The sequence below is a fragment of the Camellia sinensis genome, chromosome 5, assembly GCF_055761805.1.
Source record: "Camellia sinensis isolate YWXY chromosome 5, ASM5576180v1, whole genome shotgun sequence".
Lineage (NCBI taxonomy): Eukaryota > Viridiplantae > Streptophyta > Magnoliopsida > Ericales > Theaceae > Camellia > Camellia sinensis.
This window is the reverse complement of record NC_138965.1, coordinates 87,019,083-87,033,706: the sequence shown is the minus strand read 5'-3', so window position 1 is coordinate 87,033,706 and position 14,624 is coordinate 87,019,083. Positions and strand designations below refer to the sequence as shown.

Sequence of the window (14,624 nt, the reverse complement as noted above, 5' to 3'; positions counted from 1 at the left end):
CATTCTCTCTATTTTTGTACAGTTTTTTGCACGTTTTTTTTGTAAAATGTCAAAAAATCAACTAAGTCTATATTAACATAATACCTATTTAATTACTTGCTAGTTATAGAGACTTCAATTTCTTTTTATTTAATCTATGTGCAATGCTACTTGCCCAAAACCAAAAAATCTATCCGGATTTAAACGATTGTCATGAATTCATTGCGATCTTGGTTGGACTAAATTAAAATATGTTGAGGGATATTAATTGTATTACTCACCAAATTCAAATGTCAAGATAAATTTTAAAATGAAAATGAAAATAATTATAGGATGGTATGCGACATTAATGCATCACCATCATTACACACTTGATGAATAGGTAGATGATTTACAAATATAAATAAATAATGAAAAAGCCTTGCTATTCATCTTTTGTTGATATATCATTGATTTTTTATCACTATTTTATATCACTATGTAAATTCGCACAATTAATTTCTTATTTAAAAAAAATTGCTAATAAAATAATAATGACAAATAATATTTTATCATGTAATTTGATAATATAAAATAATTAAAAAATTGGTGAGATAAACAGAAGTGATGCTAGAGATCTCTGAATTCACCTACATTAACATGGTAGGGGATTAAATATTGGTTGATTTTTAAACAAATCAACAACTAACGTGATATTTTAAGGGTCATCCCCTAAATTTACACCCTAGTAACATAGGCAGTTGAACGTCAATTGTTAATTTGTTTAAAATCAACCAAATAATTGCACATCAATTGTTAATTTGTTTAAAAATCAACTAAATAGTTGCAAATCAATTTTTTAATTATTTTAAAATCAACCAACTAAGACTTAATCCCTTGTCATGTTAGTGTAAATAAATTTTAAAATAATCTAGCATAACTCTTTTTTATTATGCCTCAAATGACACCAATTAATTAAAAAACAAACACCCCTTTAATCTGTATGTAAAAGTGGGAAAATGATGTGTGTGTAATCTAAGAAAATGTAAAGACTTATCCTAATGATGGGAATGCAAAACCAAGATGCTTTTGGCTTATGACAGCAAATTTAGAAGTTGGAGAAACAGAGCAACTCTCAATATTAATGTTTAAATATGTGCATTTATGCAGCACAGTTGTAATGTAATGCTTATCCAATGAAATGTATGTCTAGATTTTTTATTTAAAATACTTGGATGCCATTAATCCAGACAACAAATACAAATTTAAAACAATATATAAAATAAAAGCTTGACAATAATGCAAAATTTAGAAAACTCATCAATATATGTAATTTGCTTAGTTGTAGTAATTAAAGTCCTATTGACCGTTATTATCCTTTGAAGAGAAGATGAAAATTTGTGTAGACATTTTTCTTCTGTCTAGAAAGTTGATAATGAGTCCAAACCAATAAAAATTTCATAAAGAAGAATATTATATAAATTAATAAATTTATTAACTTTTTTAATTCATTGGAGTTTGTTAAAAGTTAGTGAGTGAATTATTTAAACCAAATCAATCACATCATTCTATATAAAATTTTATAATTTGAGCAAATTACACTATTATTCTCTATAGTTTAAACGAAGTGTTACTCTGTATATTAAATTTAAATCCTATACTTTCAGTTTTGTAGCAATGTGGTCCATTCGTCATTTACTGTTATAATTTTGAACTTAAACATATCACGTGTAACTTACGTGGGATTTTTAGTAACTTTCACACAAGAAAAACAAATTAATAAATTATATCAGTGGTCACAATAGTTTATTTTGAATTTTATGTAGTTACTCCAGTCATGACAGAGGACTAATATTATAACAAAACTAAAAATATAATATTCAAATTGATAATACAAGTACTAGAGTGACACTTTGCTTAACATTTTGGAGAGAAAAAAAACACGTGCAAAGCTAAAGTAAGCAAAATAAATTTGTTTTTTTAAAAAAAAAACTATAGGAACCACTAGTAAAAAATAAATAAATAAATTCTTGTGGGGGAAATTGTTAAAAAGACCATATACAACTCACATGGGATTGCTAAAAATTTCACATGAGTTGCACAGTATTTTTCTTTTAGAATTGTAACGATAAGTGAAATTGCTAAAATCCCACGTGAGTTGCACACGATTTTTTTTCCATTCAAAAATTCTAATGATAATTGACGGAATATTCACATTATAATAAAACTGGAAATATAAAATTTAAATTACTTGAATTGAAACTATAAGAATCAAAATAAAACTCCACTCAAACTAGATAAACCAGCTATATAGGCTATGTTTAGCATGTAAGTTCGAGGCTATTTTAGTCATAAAAAGATAATAAGTTAAAAAATTAATAAGACAAAATATCACATTCAAATCATAATCATTTCATTTTTTCTTTCACAAAAGTTTAAAAAAAAAATTAAAAAACCCCAAACTAAAATAATCAAAAAGTCAATCTACTTTTCAAACGAAGGCATAATATACCCTAACTTTTCATTTTTGAGAGGGAAACCATAATATCATAGCAAGTGATTATAAAAGCTTGACTTTCTTTTTCTTTTTAAAATTTTTATTTGTAGGATTGACGACCTTAATAAGGAGTCTATTCCTTTGGTTCTCATCAATAAATCTTATTTTTTATTTCATGTATTATAACAATATCCACTCACCCTTCCAAACCTAGTCCACAAGAAAAATTATTTAATTATTTTTGTACACAACTATCCAAACGATTTGTAGAAATGCTATACAACAAACTTTCCTTATAGATTTTATTTACAAAGTAATATGTCAGTTAAATTACTCTTATCCATTAATTTTAGCAAGTCTATTTTAAATACCAATACTTTGTTACGATATGTCACATCAATTTCTACAAAATAATAATAATTATTATTATTGTTTAGAATCCCAAAATCAACAAGAGCATAAGTGTTTCAGCAAGCAGAGGGAAATAACAAAGCTCACTCTTGTCCAAGTGCAATGTTAAACAAAAGGAATGAGATCTTTTTTTCATCTGAATATATCAATTACACTGAGTTTTGAAGTCTACAATAACAAAGATTATTTTAGATGTAGCCAAAATCATTCCAAATATACATATTAAAATATTCCTCACAGAGCAAAATATGGATGTACCCAAGCTACTGAACCCCAAATTATCGTTACTCAATAACAGAAGGATAAGTATTCACCCAAAAAAAAGAAGGATAAGTAAAATGAATAAGAAAAACTATTGGGTCTTAAATGAAAGATCCTTTAATTGCTGAAGATCCACCTCAGGGGGCGCACGAGTAAGGGCGCACTGGGCTGTTGTTGTCTTCGGGAAGGCAATAGCATCCCTGATGGAATTTGCACCAGCCAACATCATCACCAATCTATCCAGCCCGAAAGCAATTCCTCCTGCATCACACACATACAGATTGACTGACATGAAAACCATTCCTGCCATAAAACCAAGCTTTGACATAACAATGGAATAGGATTCTAATGAAGGACAAACAATGGAGTTGTGTATGGTCAAGTTAAATTCATTCTAAGGAATCAGTCTTAATTCCAGACCAGACGATTCCAATATTAGATAACTGTTGGCCTGAGGCTATGGTCCAAATAATGTTCAAGAGAACTCAAAAATATAGACAGATGAGCAGTAGTTGGACATCCTAGCATTATGCAGAACGATGATTCAATCTAACCAATACAGGTTTAAATTATGCATGACATTTACTTCCAGGCCAACAGTGAATAAATTATCCCAAAATGATAGTAATTTGTTGTTATGTTAGATATAAGCTAGCAGTTCATACCATGTGGAGGAGCCCCCATGTCTAAAGCCTCCAAAAGATAGCCAAATCTTGCTTCAGCCTGTAGGCAAAACAGAGCCCATATTACATTTGGGTCAATAGTTTCTAGATTTAACATCCGGCTATTCCTTTCCTTGGGAGCAATAAGTATTAACACATCAATCTAAGGAAATTCAAAAGTTCCAAGTGGTGTCCAATTGGAACTCACCTTTAAATAGTAAATATATGTGCTGTATCTATCATTTCAAAAATATTTTAACTAAAAAGAAAAAAAAATCAGAAAGTAGTGTGCAAACCACAGTGATCTACCCAAAACTTGCCAGGAACTATTGTCCAAAGTGCCAACATCACATATGTGTTTCAATTCAATGTAGTGTGCACACCACAGTGATCCAATATCTTGAAGAATTGGTCAACGCATGAAAATATATCGATGGTTGTTAGTAGTACAATGAAAATTTTGGCCCATAGAAGTATGAAAACCATGATAATATTAATATCATGTAATTCAAAAGATCTACATACAAGAGGATACTTTCTCCAATTTGGTACTTACATATTGCATTAGATGGGAATATAAAAATAATTTACAACGTAGGAGATAAAACACGGCCCTAGTAATTAATAATTGAGCAACCCAACCAGTATTTGTTAAGTGTCTCCTCACCTGCTCAGGGGAAATGCCAACAATTTCCAAAACCTTTTCTTGAATCTCACGCTTATAAATTCTCAGGCTTCCTCCACCAATCTGATAGCACCACAGCAATTAAGTATTGCACCGTTGAATTTCACATGTTAAGTACTGGCAAAAGATCAATATTGCAACTAACAGAGAATAGAGTACATATTTATAAACCTCAACTCCGTTGTAAACCATGTCATAAGCTAAGGCACGGGCAGAGGACAGATCCTTCATATCTTCAGGGTTTGGGGCAGTGAAAGGGTGATGCAAGGCCTGCAACGGAACAAAATTACCATGATCTCAACAATTAAAAAGGAAGAACCAGAACATAAAATGACTTGTCATAACTACCGCAGATGCTAAAAACATAATAGCACAATGACCTTTAATCACTACCAAGAATAAAATAAGTCAGCCCTTTAGTCTCATCATTCAGAGAGAGGGGGAGTTAGCGCTAAAAAAAATTCCCTCATCAGATTAGCAGCTGACAATAGACGCCAGGTAACCAAAGAATGCTAAAATCAAATCATATAAATAACCTTTTTCCCATATACAATGCAAATTTTACTTATCAAATCCAAGGTAGACAGCAATTCCTCAATTATTACAAGGTAATAATAGCAGGAATCTATCCCATGTATGACACAAGTCTGACTGGTTAACCCATCAGGTCTAAATATCCCAAATAAAGCAGCAAAAGATTGAACATTTTTTGTTAAAGAGTTCGCTGAAGATTTTCTTGTAGCCGATCCCACTTGATTGGGACATAGTTTTAGATTAGTTTGGCTTGGTTCACTGAAATCGACACATGTAACACTCATTTTACTAGAATTGCAAAAAAAAAACTAGACATGAGATTCTTCATGAATACAGAAAGAAGTTCAATAACAAATTTCACAAATTGTAATAACAAAAATCTACTTCATCACAAATGGCTTGAGAAATTTAGTTTTAAATTCCCTAGAAGAAAGCACAGAAGAAGATCACAACATACCATTGAAAAAACCCAACTACCAATTCTTCCATGAATAGAAATCATAATATTTAAGAAACTAGAAGTAGAAGTACATAAACATTAAACAGACCTCAAGCCTCTGTTCTAAACTGTTCCATTCAAACATTGGGAAATCAGTCAGCCAGAGAATTGAATGCCTGGACTACATGCCAGAAAACAAAAGAAACAAGTAGAGTCAGTACGAGAGGGAAATGTGAATTAAAACTTTCAAAATTGAAGGCATACTACGAGCTTACTTGGTCAATCAAGCCCAACTCATGTGCTACATATACCCGTAGCCGGTCTAAGGTTTTATTAACTGAGACATGGTGACCCAATGCAAACAAGATAAGATCACCTGATCCTGCAGAGCACCGTGTCAGTAACTGCTCCGTTTTTGTAGGATCCAAACTTGATACTAGTGCAGGGATCCCCTCAATGGCCCCTATAAGTAAAATATGACACCATCAGTTGTGAACCATAAAATCTCTTTACAAATATCAGGATTGTCTGTTTTCAGTTGTTACCATCATCCAAGACCTTTAGGAAAGGCAAACCCTTAGCTCCAGATTTGAATGCTTCATTGAAAATATCACCTTTCTTAAGGGCTGTGTTTGAATAGCTTTTTGATCCTAAAGGCACACATAAAACTTTTATAATTCCCCTACTTGCCAGGGTATCTGCAAAAACCTTGAAGGAGGAATCTGTGAAAATATCAGATACCTGAAATTCCAACAAAGACAACAAACAATGGAATGAAAACTCTTTCAAGAACGCAAAAACAAAGAGGAAATTGCTCATGAATATCAAATAAATTTTCATCATAAATCACCTACTATATGCTCAATATTGTTATGATGCTATATTAAGCCAACAAGGAACTTCCATTTGTGCGGAAATAAAGTAAAAAATAAAACTTACTTTTAGATACAAATCCAAAATAGAACAGGAAGTGTTGGCAGTATCTTACGACACATAGTACTGTACACATGATTTAATACACTTAATAGAAAGTCAATATATATCACACATCTGCATGTTATATATATCTAAAAATACCCATGGGGACATGGTGCACAACATGGTCTATGATATTTGATATGTACAATATGTAAATGCTTTGATTTTCAATGGTAAGCATTACTTCCCAAAATTGATATTGTGCAAAAGGTCCGTCAAGATGAAAAGGGATTTTTTTTTTAATTTTGCTTTTGCAACCTTCACAGAGTTTCTACTTTTCTGGTATTAAAAATATAACGCCATTGGAAAATGCCCACAAGATTAGTAATTAGTATTTTTGCATTGTAGTGAAGTTTTTGAATATTTTGCATCAAACTTATGTAGCCTAAAACTCCTATGAAATATACTTTGTTGACATCATGATATAATAATGCAACTAAGTTTCACATCTTTTATAAGATTTAGCTTATATCTTCACAATTCATATTAACTGTATTGTGTTGATTTCTGCATGGCTTTAGCTCCAAGAGTCATGCTTTTTATCATATAATCAATTATATGTTGCCTACTGCTTCATCTTTGTAAGATATTTTCTTATTTTTAAGGTACTTAATTTTTCTACACATTTCTGAGGATGTAAAAAGATCTTATGATACATGATACAATACAATGTGTTTTATAAAAACAGGAAGCCAATACAAGATATGTATTCTGATTCGACAACTATTATAACAATTATTGTCACTATATTATTTGCTGAAGAAAGCAGGAGAATAGTTGCAAATAACATTATATAAACCTCCCACGTCATATCTTAAAATTAAGAGGACAAAAATGGTTAACCATTTACACTGGCTCATCAGAGAAGACTAGGAGGCATGGAGCATTTTAATGATTAAATACCTTCATCACATGACCACGTAAAGGTTCAGTAAATGTGAAATGAAGTATAATGTACTGGTAGCAAGGTTGGCCTGTCATAAATGTCATGTTCATTTTTTAAAGTGGTAACTGTGTATTAAGTTTATGATAGCAGCTCAACTACAGTATAAAAAATCAGAAACCTAAGATAATGAAACTGGAAAGTAGTGCATTTAAAAACAAACACTCAGCAAAGTGCATTAGTTTTCTCAGAATCCAATCAGAAACACCGTAGAAGAATGATGTTGAACATGTAAGTCAATTTCTTCCACCACCACCACCACCAAATAAATAAATAAAAAATAAACCACCCAAACCAGACAGAGAGAGAGAGGGAGGGAGGCATTATTACATCTCTTAATTCAAGATCAAATCGAACATCTGGCTTGTCTGAACCACATTGACTCATTGCTTCAGCATATGTAAGCCTGGGGAAAGGATTGGGTAGCTGAATACCTTTGATCTCCAGAAAAACCTACAACAAGCATATCTAATCAAACCTCATAGTGACATTGTTCAAATCAAGTTTCAGGAACATAAAAATAAACTAAATTAATAAAAGAATTATATAACATATAATTTATAACTTGATGCAACAAGCTCTGCTATGTGCAAGCAATCTCCTGGCCTGGACTCTACTAGGTGCTCAATTGTGTGCACACCAACTTCATGCACTAACAAGTTTGGTTCACAGAAATCAAGATTGAGGAAAAATTTAAGGTTCAAAAGGTGAGCTCAGGCCATAAGCCAAGCCAAGATGGGCTCTGCTCAAGAAGAATTTGACTCAGTCATTTCTAGGACAAATTAGCACTGTACACAATATGTACAAATTGGATCAAGTTAGATTATGGCCTCAATAGTCTATTCCTTAGTAAATGCTATAGATTTTAGCACCTAGATTTGGGTTTGAAGCTTTGAAAACCTTGCAATATATCAATTGAAACTCTTTCATCCCACCTACAGACATACTCTGAGCTGAAGTAAAGCCAACCCAAGCCTATCAGTGTCCAAGAAAAATTCTAGTGATTACGCATCAGCCTAAGCAAAGACCTCAAAAGATTTAATATCACAATGCTGACAAATGCCACAAAAAATTAATTTGGGTCAGGTTAATTCATTAGCAGCTTTTAGTCTCCGAAAATTATTGGCCTGTCAAAGGGTATTTTGAGATAATTTGATTGGATTCATTTTTCTATATTAGATGTCATAAGTAAGCATGACATAGAAAAAATGATGTGAATTTAATTAATTTAACTGAGCATATAACCATAGGCAGAGCATAATAGCGAAAAATGATTCATGCAGCCAACCCCACTTGAGTGGGACATGAGGCTTGGTTTGGTTTGGAAGTTGTAAATAGACATGACAAGGTTTCACTCTACACACCATATAAAAACATAAAGAACATGTTCTGAGAAAGCTGGCATATCATATAATTTCTCAGTTCTTTAATTTAAATTTATGCTGCGAGTTCTCCCAAACTGATAGTGTGACTGGAAGGAGAACATTAAATTGCTTTTGGTTCATGTATCTCACTCTTCTTCGTCATCCTATTCTCTATCTTATTTGTTGATCTTTTATCAGGGTGCTTCCCAAATCTAATTAGAGTTTTAACCACCTGACAACTAACTTAATAACCTGTCTAATCAAATCTTCATTGCGCCTCAGCATGTTCTCCAAAGGAGTGAAAGCCATCTCCATATCCAGTTGTGTAAACTCAGGCTGTCTATCTGCCCTAAGATCTTCATCTCGAAAACATTTGCAAAGGAAGAAAACCAAAATGAATTTCTACCATAATTTTGGTAGGATGTCTGCCCATGAAAATCTAATTTTGATTCTTCTTCTACTAACTAACAGGAAAATGTTTATTCTTCTATTTCCAGTAAGTTGGATCGTTTTGTAGGTCAAATCTTTTTGTATACTCTCTTTCATTCTTGAAATCAGTACACCCATCATTTTGGTATTCAAGAAAATGACATTTTTACACAAAAAAAATTGTCGATAAAAAAGAAAAGGAACAAAAGAGGAGGTAAAAAATTAAAAAATAAAAAAGATCTAATAAGTTGAAATGTTTATTGGCAGAATGCTGAAATCACACCCAGCACAAGCAACTAGCAGAGCGGTCGAACCAAATTTCAAACGGCCATTAACTAAAAGACCTACCTCGCTATTTGATAATATTTATCAAAACCGGAGACCATTAGCATCTGCTTAAACAGCTGTGGACTTTGGGGCAAAGCATAGAACGTTCCTGGCTTCAACATACACATTAGAGTGAATCAAATCTCCAAGCCATGACGGCATGAAGTAACTCAAGTGACAAGTAACATTCAGATTCCTCTAGACATCTCAATAAAGTGGCATACCTGAACTCTTCAAGGCACCAAATAATCTCGGGCACCTTCTGGAGTAGATCTAGAAAGTATTGGTGTCTCAATCTACCTTACAACCATGAAAGGACAAGATCAAAAACAAGTATGAATGTAGACCATAAATGCAAACTGAAAAAATTGTTTCCAATAGAGAAGTGAAAAGGTAAATTCAAATTTCCAAATGCAGTACCTCCACAAAACTGTGAACATCCTCTAGGTACCTGCGAATGAGTTTCACCACACTATGTCGCAACATTATGTTTGAATTCACTTGTGGCCGGCGCAAATCAAGGCAACGATATCTAATAACATGCATTTGAGACCTTTCAATCAGTATCGATGAGAGAATTACACATCAAAATTCACACGCACATGGACAAGGTGAGGGGAAGTCCTTTTGCAGTTTCTACTCTCTGGAGAATTACAAGCGTTTATAGACAGAAGATTATAAATTTCAGCACGCAATGAACAAAATCATCTTCATAACCTGAGCATATTTGAGGCACCATACAGAAATTTTGGTAGGAAAGTCTACATTTGTGGGGAGAGAAATGATCTTGTACTAAAAAAAGATACCTCAGAAAGTAAATTTTCCCCAACTATCAATTCCATCACCAGTAATGGTCCGCCCAATGCAAGGTTTCAGCAAATGCGAAACACCAAAAACCTTACAGAATCTAGCAGCACCATGACACGCTAACAATAATAAAGCTGAAAGGCAAACTCCAAAGTTTGATTATTGCTTGTGTAATTTAAAAGGATATGTGTTAAATAATTAAGTTTTTAAAGGACTGATTTTTCAGGAGATTGGGGGGCAGGGGCATCTAAGCAATTCATACTACTAAAAAGAAAAAAATAACTAACATGCTCTTATACTTTGGATAAGTATCACCAAAAACAGGCAATCAGTAGGATGAGAAGGAATTAGGTCGTTCACTACCTCTATGTTCTTTCTTAGTTTCAAAAGAGGATGGAACATAAGGGATCTTTAAGCTTGAAGTAACTAAAGATAAATTAAAATAATTAAAAACTTAATTAGCATTATAAAATAGGATGTATTTCTCTGTCCTAGACTAACGGCAACTTAGTAAAGCATCACCTCACCATGGCCAAATGCCAAATATAAAGGATTTCTTAACCTAGATAAGATCAATTTGAAGCTAGCTACCTTAAACGGATTTCCTCTTTAACAGAATCTTTTACATCATCTGCAGTAGTAACCAAAAATGGCAATTTAGATCTCACAGCATTCAACAGTTGAACATGCTCTCACAGCATTCAACAGTTGAACATGCTCTGCAGCAACCTGCCATGCACAGCCAGAATGACGTTAAAATAAAAATAAAAAATTGGCAAAAAGACTAGCTAAATGGTAGAAAAAGTAAATATATCACATTCCATATGTAGAATAAACAACATAACAAGCTACATTGAGATAGACAAAAGAGTAGAAAACTGATGCATTCCAGTTGCAAAGCATTAAATTATTTGAATTAACTATAAATTAGAATTAAAAGTCCAATTTGTCAATGAGATGTAGCGTATAATGCCTATTGTATGAGCATGCATTCAAGGTTAGTTAGAGGGCCAAATGTAGATGCTCTCACTTCTTCCTCCCCAAAATATGGTTGCATTATTATTTTTTGTTTACTCTACGTGACAAAAAGTGACGACCCAGATTCAATCATTTATCTTCTTCCTCTATATATGCTATATGCATCTTTAATAATGAGAGCAAGAGAAGCGAATGAAATACATCCTTCATACTAGATCCCAAATTTTCCAAAGATATAATCAGAAACACCTGATGAATTGACAGAGCTCGTGATAACTTACAATCAGCATTCCAATGAGAGTGCATCAGGTTGATACAAATTTGAGGATGGTGAAACACCATAAAACTTTGATGGTCATCAAAAGAACTTGGCCACACTTGGGCAGCATACCACAACCTGAGTTTGGGAAAGAAGCCTTATTTTGTAACGGAATGAGCTCGAGCTTGGGCAAGTTATATCCACTTCAGACTGATCTTGGTTTTTCCAAGGCTGCTTCAGTCCTGCCTGATTGACAGGCCTACTGGTACCAATACGTACCATAAAATGAGCAAAAACAGTACAATGACAGGTACAACTGTGCAAGATTGATAACTATGGTCTTAAATCATAGTACCATTTAGTCCATTTCTCTGTTACCTTCCCAACAAACTATTTGACTGCACTCACGCTTCCCTATGAACATCAAACTTCAAGCTCAACATGGGCCTACAATATCAGAGACAAAACTAACCCTACCTACATATCTGAGGGAAAGAGAATGCCCATAAAAAACTAAAAGGCCATTTGTCTTACACAAATGCGAAAAATAGCATACTCTTCTATTAGTTAAACCAACACTTTAGTGTTTTTAACAAAGCAAAATTGCCTTACCTCTATCATCCCAGTCTTCATTTTCTTATTAACTGACTCACTGGGCCTAGGCCGAACAACACCTTCCACAGTAATCACAAACTCGAGCCTCAGGTCATTAATAATCGAATGTGCATCAGGGAACTCATCGGGGAGTGTGGTAACCTGAAAGTAAATAATGCCAACATCAACTAGGATAAATTACTGGTAAATTTTGCAAATTTATTATACAAGTCAATGAAGTTGCATGCACTAAAACAACAAATTTTAATCATACATTCTGTGGCATCAAAAACAACTTGAGACAGAAGCATTATCCACATAATATTACAGAGAAGGCCCAGAAACCAGACAACATTTTATAATTATTAATCCAAATGACACTGCCACTATTGTTCCTTTAATCCAACAATAATAATAAAAAACCTTCGTCGTTTCACTAATATCAAAAATGCCCTCGGCACATTGAATCACATTCTCATACATTCATGTTTTGTGAGCCAAAACATAGGCTAGAATCAAATCAATACATATATATGAATTCAAAATTGATAAATTATTTAGCATCAAAGTAGTTCACACTCAATGACTAATCTTAATTACAACACATTATGAGCCATAAATTATATATAGTACTGTTCACTTTACAGCAAACTGAACACCATCATTTTATGAACTCCCAAAAAAACCCTAACGCATCATCACTGTTTTTAGTTGCTTTTTATTTTATTTTTTAAAATCTAAAAAATGATGCCTTTTGGTTATTGCAACTTTTTTTAGTGAAAAAAGTTGATATTTTTAGCTCAAGACAAACAAGGCCTAAGGTTAACAATCAAATGGAATTTTCATCTTGCAAACCTGCACAATCCCAGTGTGGTCTCTGAGGTTGAGGAAAGTGAGACCACCGTGAATCCGGTGAAGCGCGACCCACCAGCAAAGTCTGGCCCGTTTACCGACGTCGTTTTCAGACAATTCACCACAAAACCCGGTTCTGCTGACCCATTCGAGAGAGTCTTTGAAGGGTATTGCAGGCTGTTTAGGGTTAGAAATTAGGGTTTCTGATGAAGTAGATGGAGTTGCTGAAGCAGAAACGGAGTAAGTGGTTCTACTTGGATATATTCTGGGTTGAGTGAGTGTTTGCAAGTTGAGGTACAAGAGGGGGACAGATGAGAGAGAAATGGGTTTGGAACGTAGGGTTATAGTGGGCAGAGCTCGGAGAAACATGGACATGGTGATTCTTGGGTTTGTGGAGAGAGACAGAGAAGTGGAAGGTCGATGGCGAGAGAGCTTATCTGAGGGTTCTAGGATTGAGCCAGAAGAGAGTGCCTACAAGCAAAGCGGCGCGAACCGACCTAATTCGGTTTATTAAAAACTTCCCTGAAATAAAAAATCTAAATTTTAATACACTATAATATAAATTTTGTTAGTAATTTATTACTCAAATGGTATAAATCAAGAATAATGATTTGTAACTCGAAAGTTCTTTCTCCTAATTCCTCGAATGCCCAAAAGGACATCGTTTTGAGTATTCTATTTTTATTTTTTTTTCCTGTAACAGAGGGAGAGAGAGGGAGAATTAGAGGGAGAAAGAGAGAGGAGGAGAGGGAGAGAAGAGAGGAGGGGAAGAGGGAATGGAGGGGGAACGGAGAGAGAGAGAGACCCCTCGATCGTCGTCCCGCCGATCGTCGCAGCTCACTCCGGTCGTCACAGCTCAGCTCCGATTGTCGCAGATCGCCCCGCTTCCGCCTCTGCCTCCGCCTCCGCCCCGTACTGGTTGATGGCCCCTCCAGTCCTTCTCTTCTTCCTTCTCTTCTTCTTCTTCTTTTCTAATTTTCTTCTTCCCCTGAAAAAAAAAAAAAATGAAAACGACGAAAACGGCGTCGTTTTCGTTTCCGAGGGGATTCGGGGGAGCTCTTTCGAGCTACCAATCACTACCGATAAATCAATTATCTAAGCATCCAATCGAAAAACATTGGAAGGAACTAATATTTCGAAATACTATATGGGGCTTGGTTAACTTGTTCTCTCTAAATATTTCGATCTTGATGTAACTTAAAAAACAAAATATTTATGGGTTCAATACAAAAATTGTTAATTATAATAAATTTTGTAAGTCAAAAAATGAAGATAAGTTTATATGTAATATAAAAAATAAAATTACTCGGCCCTTACTTTTGTTAAACTCATTTAAAATCGATTTGTTGCGCAAAGAACATAGTTTTTTTTTTTTTTTTACAACGAAAATAAAAAATAACAAAGAGACTAATGCCTCGTTTAGGAACATGTTATTTTAGTAATTTTTGGACTTTTTGGCTAAAATATGAGGTAAAAAAAACTAGTATATTTAGGATGATTTTTTGGCTTTTTACGAAAAGATATACAAAAAATAGAGATAAAAGAGAATCTTTAACTTTTTGGTATAGGTTATAGGCTTTTTGACTTTTTTAGTAACTTTTTGACTTTTTGATTAAAATGTTAACTTGTCAAACGTGGCCTAAGCC

At 33.6% G+C, this 14,624-nt stretch overlaps 1 pseudogene across 1 annotated transcript; it reads right to left on the bottom strand.

Annotated features, from left to right (window-relative positions):
- Window positions 1-2,971: 2,971 nt before the first annotated feature.
- Window positions 2,972-13,464, bottom strand: LOC114277630 (aspartate--tRNA ligase, chloroplastic/mitochondrial-like; annotated as a pseudogene). Its single transcript, XR_014329719.1, has 15 exons — window positions 12,982-13,464; window positions 12,127-12,288; window positions 10,887-10,984; window positions 9,909-10,020; window positions 9,713-9,784; window positions 9,510-9,601; window positions 8,985-9,105; window positions 7,699-7,821; window positions 5,993-6,188; window positions 5,723-5,910; window positions 5,557-5,628; window positions 4,646-4,744; window positions 4,457-4,537; window positions 3,793-3,850; window positions 2,972-3,388 (listed from the first exon to the last, which is right to left on the bottom strand). The product of XR_014329719.1 is annotated as an aspartate--tRNA ligase, chloroplastic/mitochondrial-like (transcript).
- Between the last annotated feature and the right edge of the window lie 1,160 nt (window positions 13,465-14,624).